General features: G+C 46.3%; 1 protein-coding gene across 3 annotated transcripts in view; it reads left to right on the top strand.

Annotated features, from left to right (window-relative positions):
* Window positions 1–10000, top strand: part of LOC123513625 (LIM/homeobox protein Lhx9-like) — a 122151-nt gene that overhangs the window by 82586 nt on the left and 29565 nt on the right. The window lies entirely within an intron of this gene.

The raw sequence follows: 10000 nt of genomic DNA, 5'->3' as shown, positions 1-10000 counted from the left end.
CATCCTCAACACCACACACACGTTCCACCTCAACACCCACCAGGAGCCGCGTCAGTAGCTTGTTCCGCGTGGGTTCCCTTTGCCAGGTAGCGCCCGCCTGGTTCCTCCCCCTGGCTGGGACTCGCGGCAAACTGTCAGGAAGTGTTAGGCCCAAAAGCGACAATTTTGAGAGGATAACACGCAGCTGGCCGGCGCCTCTCAGGGTGGGGAAGACGGCAACCCAACGCTACGGAGATGGGGAGGTGGGGATGGGGCAAGAGGAAGGCTAAGAGGGGAGGAGAGTAGGAAGAAGAGGTGTGTGTGGGGTGAGGATGGGAGGTGAAGAGGAAGGGAAGGGGAAAAGAGAGGTAGTGAGGGGAAGAGGACATGAGAAAGGGGAAGAGGGGAAGAGGAGGTGGTAGGGGATGATAAGTACACGTGGAAGGGGTAGGAGATCGAAAGGTAAGGGGGAAAGGGGAGGTAGTGAGGATGGGGAAGAGGAAGTGGCGGGGATGAGAGGTGAAGGGGAGGGGAAAGAGAAGGTAGTGGGGTTAGGGACACGAGAAGGGGAAGGAGGGGTGATGAAGGGGAGGTGATGGGAATGGAAGGTGAAGGGGAGGGAAAGGAGAGCAAATAGTAGGGGTGGGGACACGAGGAAAGGAAGGGGAAGGCGGTAGGGGATGGTAGGGGATAAGAGGAGGTGGGGGAGATGGGAGATGAAGGGAAAGGGAAAGGAGAGGAGATGGGGAGGGTAGGAGTGCCAGGGAAGAGGATGGGGAAATGAAGAGAATGGAGGGATGTGTTCTGTAGGGTGTGTGTTTGGATGGGGAGGTGATGGGGAGGTGGTGGGGAGGTGATGGAAAGGAGATGGAGGTGGGGAAGACAGAGAGAACACAATGACACACACACACACACACACACACACACACACACACACACACACACACACACACACACACACACACACACAAAGACAAACCCACCGAAAGAGAAAAAAAAAAAAAAAAACACTAAACGCAAAAGCAAAATGAAAAATAAAGAAGGGAACAAACTGAATCGCGTGTTTGGGACTCATAAAAACTGAAAAAAAAAATAAATAAATAAAAATAAAAAAAGACAAGTAGACTACATTAAATACATGAAGGCAGGTAAGATGAGGCTCAACTACTATTCCCAAGGCAGAACTCAAATTATTACTAACTTTTCATTTATTTTTTTCACCTTTTTGTTTTACCTCCAATAATAAAGCAATGTGTTTTTAAAAGGTTCTGAGCTACGTTTCTATATTTTACTCGTTTTTTCCCTTCTATTTTGCCAGTCAGGTTATCATCACCCCAGCTGGTACTCGTGCATTATCCAAGCCAATTGTGGGGACGAGTTGAGAGAGAGAGAGAGAGAGAGAGAGAGAGAGAGATAGACATACACACACACACACACACACACACACACACACACACACACACACACACACACACACACACACACACACACACACACACTCTCTCTCTCTCTCTCTCTCTCTCTCTCTCTCACACACACAAGGAGATATTGTTGATTCATGGAGAAAGTGAGAATGAGATGACTTGTTGTGTGTTATGGACATGATTCTTGTGTCATTCCAACAACAACAATGACAACAACAACAACAACAACAACAACAACAACAATGACACCACCACCAACAACAACAACTACTACTACTACAACAACAACAACAACAACTAATACATAAAAATATTCCGTTATACATGAAAGGAAAAAGATCAAACTACACTTTTCGCTTCAACAAATAAATAAAAAAAAAAAAATCAGTCAACACAAAAGAAAAACCGAAGAAAAAAGAAAATAAACACTCAAAAGTAACTCAACACCACCACCACCACCACCAGAATAGTAGTAGTAGTAGTAGTAGTAGTAGTAACAGTAAAGAAAACAAGTAAACAAAATATAGAAATAGTAGCAGTAGTAGTAGTAGTAGTAGTAGTAGTGAACAATACCAAGTAGTAACCGCAAAGAAAACAGAATAAAGAGTAGTAGTAGTAGTAGTAGCAGTAGTAGTGGTGGCAGTAGTAGTAGTAGTAGTAGAGGAGGTCCGCGCCACAACGCCACAATACCACACACTCACGCCACAAAAAGCCGCGTAACATTTGCATAAGTAAAAATTCCCTCTAAAGACATCGACTTTTGAGATTTTCCGGGTGAATGATCACCGGAGGAGGAGGAGGAGGAGGAGGAGGAGGAGGAGGAGGAGGAGGAGGAGGAGGAGGAGTCGCGGGTGGGGCGGTCCGCTCTTTATTTATTCCAGCTTACCGTAGTGGAAACTCAGAGGGAGAGAGAGAGAGAGAGAGAGAGAGAGAGATGTGGTTCGTGGTATTGATGGTCGATGTGTTGTGTTTTTTTATAAGGATTTTGTGTTGCGGTGGTGATGTGGCAAGGCACTGTCTACCCTCGAGCCGCGTTCCTGTTATGCTTTCAGCCACAGTGTCGTTTGAGAAGAGGAGGAGGAGGAGGAGGAGGAGGAGGAGGAGGAGGAGGAGGAGGACTAGCTAAACTTTAAGGTCTTCAAGAAGCTGGGCGAAGAGGCGTGTTTGTCCCTCCTCCTCCTCCTCCTCCTCCTCCTCCTCCTCCTCCTCCTCCTCCTCCTCCTCCTCTTCCTTTTCCTCCTCCTCCTCTTCCTCCTTCAAGCATCACGTACAAGTTTCCTAAAGATTATATTCCTCCCACGGACTTCCCAGCGTCCTTCACTCATGACTCTCTCTCTCTCTCTCTCTCTCTCTCTCTCTCTCTCTCTCTCTCTCTCTCTCTCTCTCTCCGGTCCGTCAAGGTGAGGTGAAAGTGCACTGAGAGAGAGAGAGAGAGAGAGAGAGAGAGAGAGAGAGAGAGAGAGAGAGGCTCCCTAAAACTTGAGCAATCTTATGAAGTGAAAAAAAATAAATACAAAAATAAGAAAGATACTGAAAAATATGTGGTGAAAATTATGATGTTGCTGGAGGAGGAGGAGGAGGAGGAGGAGGAGGAGGAGGAGGAGGAGGAGGAGGAGGAGGAGGAGGAGGAGGAGGAAGGGGGAAGAGGAGGGAAGGGAAGGTGGTTAGGGTTTGAGAAGTGGATAGGAGAGAGAGAGAGAGAGAGAGAGAGAGAGAGAGAGAGAGAGAGAGAGAGAGAGAGAGAGAGAGAGAGAGAGAGAGAGAAATTAAACCTAACATTCAAACCCACAATTTTTACAAACGAAGCACATGAAACTTCGAACAACAGAAGAAGAAGAAGAAGAAGAAGAAGAAGAAGAAGAAGAAGAAGAAGAAGAAGAAGAGGAGTACTTAGCTATGTGTCCGTGTCCGTTAGCTCAGTAATACGAACACCCTCATTGATATTTTGTCCTTCCTTTTCTTATTTTTTTATCCTGTGTCCAATATTCCCCTCGTGACAACAGAAGCCGCTCTACAGATAACATCGAGGGGCAAGTGCCTGAGGGGTCCCCAAGGCTGGTAATCCCTCTCTATTACCCTAAAGACCCACCTCTATTGACCCTCTGATCGCGAACCAAGAGAGAGAGAGAGAGAGAGAGAGAGAGAGAGAGAGAGAGAGAGAGAGAGAGAGAGAGAGAGAGAGAGAGACTTAATCCTCATCTTTCAGTCCGTTTTTCAAATTTTTCTCATCGGGATTTTTTTTTTCAGTAAATTCACCCAAATTCAAACAAGTAATCCGGCTTGTCTGGTGATGTAAGAATGAGGATTGCGAATTTGAATAGAGGAGGAGGAGGAGGAGGAGGAGGAGGAGGAGGAGGAGGAGGAGGAGGAGGAGGAGGAGGAGGACGAGGACGGCTTCGGCAGGGACCGGGTTTATCTCCCATCTTGAGGAATTTGTTGGGGACAGTATCTCCCATTCATCTCCAAGAGGGCGTAAGTATCAGTGCCGCCGCCGCTGCCGCCGCCACCACTCACCGCCGCCACCACTCACCACCGCCACTATCATCGCCGTGGATTTATTGACATTTATTTTTCACGGGACAGGTAAAGCGGCGCCCACGCACGCCCTGCCCCACCCCGCCCCGCCCCGCCAGCCTGTCACTACGGTGTCATGGGGTGTGTTGATGCAAGGCTACCGTGCTGGAGGAGGAGGAGGAGGAGGAGGAGGAGGAGGAGGAGGAGGAGGAGGAGGAGGAGGATGAAACGAAGACAAGGAGGAAGGCATGCAAGAAGAGGAGGAAGAGCTATTGACTGGCATTACCTCTTCCAGTGAGAAACGACCGTGAGCCAGGAGGAGGAGGAGGAGGAGGAGGAGGAGGAGGAGGAGGAGGAGGAGGAGGAGGAGGAAGAAGGAGGTTGAGGGCAGGGTTAGCGCCACAAGTTGCTGTCAGTTTCACACATCATTAGCAGCGGCGGGGGTTGCCAGTGTGAGGCGCCCCGCGGGACACACCACCACCACCACCACCACCATCACCACCTCACTGATCACGCTCTTGTTAGTGTTGTTATTGTGAGTGTTGTGCTGGCTGTGGTGGTGGTGGTGGTGGTGGTGGTGGTGGTGGTGTTTTTGCCCCTACAAACGCAATGAAAGTCAGGTACCCGAGCCACAAAAGACGAGCATTAATTGTCAGTTGAGTTTAGCGGGCGTGGGGACGTGAGGGCGTGGACAGCGCCGCCCACCACGCCACGCCCGCAAATCGGTAACGAGGGAGGCGGGTGGCGGCCTGCTTTGTCGGCCGCCCCAGGCTAACTTTTTATCCTGCGCTCGCTGGGAAAAACCTGGTCAGAGCGAGAGTGAAAAGGCAGAAGGCGAGTCAGCGGGGCGTCCGGCGCGACACAGTGTCACTCGAGGCGCCCCGCGGAGCCTGTCTCGCCAAAAAATGTGTCGCTGCTATTGAAGACGTGACGAGTGGATGCTTGTGTCGCCGCGCACTGGGAACCAACTATCCTGCTTGTCGCCAGCCACCACCAACCACCAGTAAGCCATCATCAAGCCATTATCAAGCCATCACCAAGCCACCACTGAGCCATCACTAAGCCATCATTAAGCCATTACCAAGCCACCACCACCACCAACACCACCAACACCACTAATCCATTATCAAGCCATTACCAAGCCATCACCAAGCCACCACTGAGCCATCACTAATCCATCATTAAGCCATCACCAATCCACCACCACCAACACCACTAATCCATCACTAATCCACCACCACCACCACCACCACTAATCCATCACTAAGCCATCACTAATCCATCACTAAGCCATCACTAATCCATCACTAAGCCATCACTAATCCATCATTAAGCCATTACCAAGCCATCACCATCACTAATCTATCACTAATCCATCATCACCAAGCCACCACCAAGCCATCACCAAGCACCACCAAAGCACTACTCAATCCACGAAGTTTCAGTAATATTCACCTTCTTTCTGTCATTCTTCACTTATTTTATTAACTTTCTTCCTTCATCTCTTTTATTCTTTTCTTATTTTCTTTATTCTTTTCTTTCACTTCAACTCAAATCCACAACACAAACCTCTTCACCTTTTTTCCTTCCTTCCTTCCTTCCTTCCTTCCTTTCTTCCTTATCTACTTTAATTTACTCTTTCCATTCCCTCTTACCCAAATTCACAGCACAAACTTACTCTTCGCCTTTTTTTTCCTTCCTTCCTATCCTTCCTTACTTTTCCTTATCACCTTTCTTCCTTCCTTCCTTCCTTCTTCTCTTCCTTCCTCAAACTCAAATTTACAACACAAACTTATTTTTTCACAAGCTTATTTTTTCTCCTTTTTTTCGTCCTCCCCTTCGCCACGCCCCGCCAGAAGCCGCGTTATTGAATTGCACACCAGCTCGAGGGAAATTATAGAGTAAAAAATGAAGCGCCAGGAAAAACTGAGACATGCTTCGATTTCATTTGGAACGTGAGAATGAAATGCAAAGAGGGAAGTATCATTTTGTGAGTGTCATTTGCCCTCACACCGAAGAAGAAACGTAGAAAAGCAAAGGACATCAAGATTAAGTGAATTTCAAGGGAAGAGTCTTTTTTTTGTTAAGTATACTCACTCTCTCTCTCTCTCTCTCTCTCTCTCTCTCTCTCTCTCTCTCTCTCTCTCACTAATTCATGACTGTCATCTCTCTGTCTCTCTGTATTCTCCTCATGTTCTTGTGCCTGTTCTTGCTTACCTCCTCCTCCTCCTCCTCCTCCTCCTCCTCCTCCTCCTCCTCCTCCTCCTCCTTCTCCTCCAGGAAAGCAATAAATCTCACAGCAAAACCCAAACACCATCAAATTCTCACCCAGCGGACCTCCAGCGCGTCACACTCCACAGATACCAAGTGAAGTGGACCGCTCATCCAATTTTGGCCACTGAACCTGCAATTAAACCTCCCTCAACTCTGTCCCGTCAACGCCACCCTCAGCAGCGCCTCCCCCTGTCAATAACACCACTGAAACCCTGTCATCACCCCGCCATCACCCCGCCATCACCCGCCCACGAGCCTGTAATCACCACCACCACCACCATCACCATTTTATTTTTATGCTTCACCATACTAAGGTCTGTATTCTGAAACGCCTTGCTCTCTCACCATCACTACTTTCCAAAGGCTCCAGTTGAAGATACTCGTGTTTTTGAAGTGTTTTTATGGTTCTGGCGATAGGTTGGCAAGGTTTCTGGTTTACTAAAAGGAGAAACTGTCTTGAAAACTCGTCTAGTTGTCTCTGTGGCCTTGGAAAATTGACTTAGTGAGAGAATAAATCATTTTCAAGAGTATTTTTAGGGTTCTGGTGATAGATTAGCGATTTCTAGTCAGTTAAAAGGAGAAACTGTCTCTGTGGCCTTGAAAAAACTGTGGTGAGAGAACAAGACATTTATGCAAACAGACACAGTAGAGGAGGTGGAGTGGTGACAGAACAGCACCTCACCACCTCACCACTTCAGCACTTCACCAGGCCAACACGCACCTTGGGAAACGACCGCAAGATGAGAGAAGAGAGTGAAAAGGTGTGTGAATAAGGCAGTACCAAGGTCCCCCACTTCGGTATTGAGTCCCCGGCCGCGTCCCCTCGTCCCCTCGACCCCCTGCCGCGCCTCTGGACTCCCCTACAACAGAAACAAGCTGAAAGGAACCAGTGTATTTTGTGTGCATAGATCCCATTATTTGTGATACTATAATGGGGACGCCGAGGAGACTTTTCCGACACGGCTCAACGGGCGGGGAAAAAGAGATGTCACAACGACCGTAATGGCTTCTGGGTGAATGACAAGGTGGTGGTGGTGGTGGTGGTGGGAGAAAGTCAGAGAATACACTCCTCTCGCTCTCTCTTCTCTCTCTCTCTCTCCTCTTGAAAATGCTACACTGTTCCTTCTCTCCCTCTCCTTCTCCCTCCTCTCTCTCTCTCTCTCTCTCCCAGCGCCACACAAGGGCAGGAGTGAGGGAAAATGACAAAGAAATGAACTGCTACGTGGAGTGAAGTGAAGAAGTGAAGGAAATGAAGGAAATAACAACACTAGTACAGTTAGCCCTCAATAATCTGAAAAAAAACATGATGAAAGAGAAAACGAGGAATGATTTGGCGGCTTACAGAGAGAGAGAGAGAGAGAGAGAGAGAGAGAGAGAGAGAGAGAGAGAGAGAGAGAGAGAGAGAGAGAGAGAGAGGGTAATATCATGACTTTGCGAACGCCTTACACAGATTTACTGACTTGCAATATTCATGAAATTTTGCGAATGAAAAAGAAAACTGGACAAAGAAAATGGGAAACCAACCAACCGACCGAGTGATTATTAATTCATTCAGGTAGCAAGAAAAATAGAAAATAGGAAAGAAAAAGGAAAAAAGAGGAAAAAAGGGAAAAATCTCTGAAAGGAAGACTGATACACTGACTCTCTCTCTCTCTCTCTCTCTCTCTCTCTCTCTCTCTCTCTCTCTCTCTCTCTCTCTACAAACTCGATAATAGAACGAAAAGACCAAAGGAAGGGAAAAAAAAAGGAAAATAACAAGGACAAAAAGGAAAGTCTCTCAGAAGGAAAAAAAAAAAGTCAAATTTCCTCCTCGTTGCCATTCTTTCCTCTTTTTTCCCTCTTTTTTTCTTCCTTTCTTTTTTCTTCACTTTGAGACTAAATAACAATAACGATGGACTGAGAGAGAGAGAGAGAGAGAGAGAGAGAGAGAGAGAGAGAGAGAGAGATATCAACAAGATAATCACACAGATCAACAAGACGATACATAAGAAGAGACACACAGATAAGAGGCGACAGAGAGAGAGAGAGATAAGAGAGTGGACTGATAAAGAGGAAGAGAGAGAGAGAGAGAGAGAAAGAGAGACAGAGGAAGACTGAGGAGACATAAATCAAATCGCAGACCTTCGGGGAGAGATAAGACAAGATAAGACTAAACAACAGATAAGACATATATAATTAGAGCAGCAAATAACCACACGTGTAGATAATTAGATAAATAACTTCAAGGAAAAAAGAATAGCCAAAACTTGCTCTTAATCTACTATATAAAAACTCCTTCCCACGATAATAAGATGCCGGGTAGGACAGGTAAATTTGCATATACCTGTGGCGAGCGGAAAAACCTGTAAAATTATGTATGCACGCGGGTATGCAAATGAGGGTGTATTAATTAAGGTGGATTATACCAGGATGAGTTGCTCTGCCTCTGATTGTGGTGAGAGGAACCTGTGTGTGCTCTTGCTACTGTTACTGCTGCTGCTGCTGCTGCTACTGTTACTGCTGCTGCTGCTGCTGTTACTGTTACTACTACTGCTGCTGCTGCTACTGCTACTACTACTATTTTTATTATTGCTATCATTTTTATTACTACTGCTCTTCTTACATCTAGTACTACTACTACTACTACTACTACTACTACTACTACTACTACTACTGCTGCTGCTGCTACTGGTGTACTACTACTACTACTACTACTACTACTACTACTACTGTCTTTATTATTACTATCACTTCTACTACTACTACTACTACTACTACTACTACTACTACTACTACTACTACTACTACTACTCTTACTATGATACAACAATAACAGTAACAACAACTACTACAGCTACCACTATTAACACCACCACCACCACCACCACCACAAGCGAGCGACAAACCACCAACCACTACTATTATCAAATTATGAAATCAAATATCACCACTAATATTTTCCCTCACCAAGATAAGACAAAAAAAAAAAAGGAGAAAAAAAATACAAGGACATCGTAATTAGAATAAGATTAGGATATCACTAAAAGAATCACTGTTTTCATTTTCTTCTTTTCTTTTTTTTCCTGTCATTGAATTCCTAAAGTATGATTGAGAGTGGTGGTGGTGGTGGTAGTGGTGGTGGTGGTGGTGGTGGTGGGGAGAAACAGCTGCTACCCACAATTGATATGACAAAAGTGACTCCAGAGGCAAGTAAAGGGAATTGGAGGGAAGGTGTGTGGGGGGTGGGTGGGGAAGGGGTGGGGGAAGGACAGGTGTGTGGTGTGTGGTGTGCGGCAGGTGTGGGAGTGGATGGATAGGAGGGGGTAGTTGTTATTCTTGTAGTACATATATGGAAGTGTATTAAGTGTAGTGTGTGTGTGTGTGTGTGTGTGTGTGTGTGTGTGTGTGTGTGTGTGTGTGTGTGTGTGTGTGTGTGTGTGTGTGTGTGTGTGTGTGTGTGTGTGGTGATACATTAAGCTTACCTGACACACATGATATAAAAAAAATGAAGAATGTAGTTTGAAAAATGAGTAACAAATTGTATGCTGGACGGTTTTCATTGAGTTTACCTGTAGAGTGTATAATTAGAGTGTACCTGTGTGGATGTACCTGTCCGGTGTACCTGTGCGTGGGTGTACCTGCGTGGGTGTACCTTGGGGAATTCTTATCAAGTGTACCTGGCGTGCTTACGTAGGAAAGAAATGTGAAAGGAGAATTTAAAGAGCAAATCTGGCTTTTTCTTCATCGTGTTTACCTGAGTGTGTGTGTGTACCTGTGTGTACTTATGTGTGTACCTGTGTGTACCTGTGTGTGTGCCTGTGTGTACTTAT

This window comes from Portunus trituberculatus, chromosome 36 (genome assembly GCF_017591435.1).
Source record: "Portunus trituberculatus isolate SZX2019 chromosome 36, ASM1759143v1, whole genome shotgun sequence".
NCBI lineage: Eukaryota > Metazoa > Arthropoda > Malacostraca > Decapoda > Portunidae > Portunus > Portunus trituberculatus.
The sequence above is the reverse complement of the archived record's forward strand: the minus strand, read 5'-3'. Positions and strand labels throughout refer to the sequence as shown.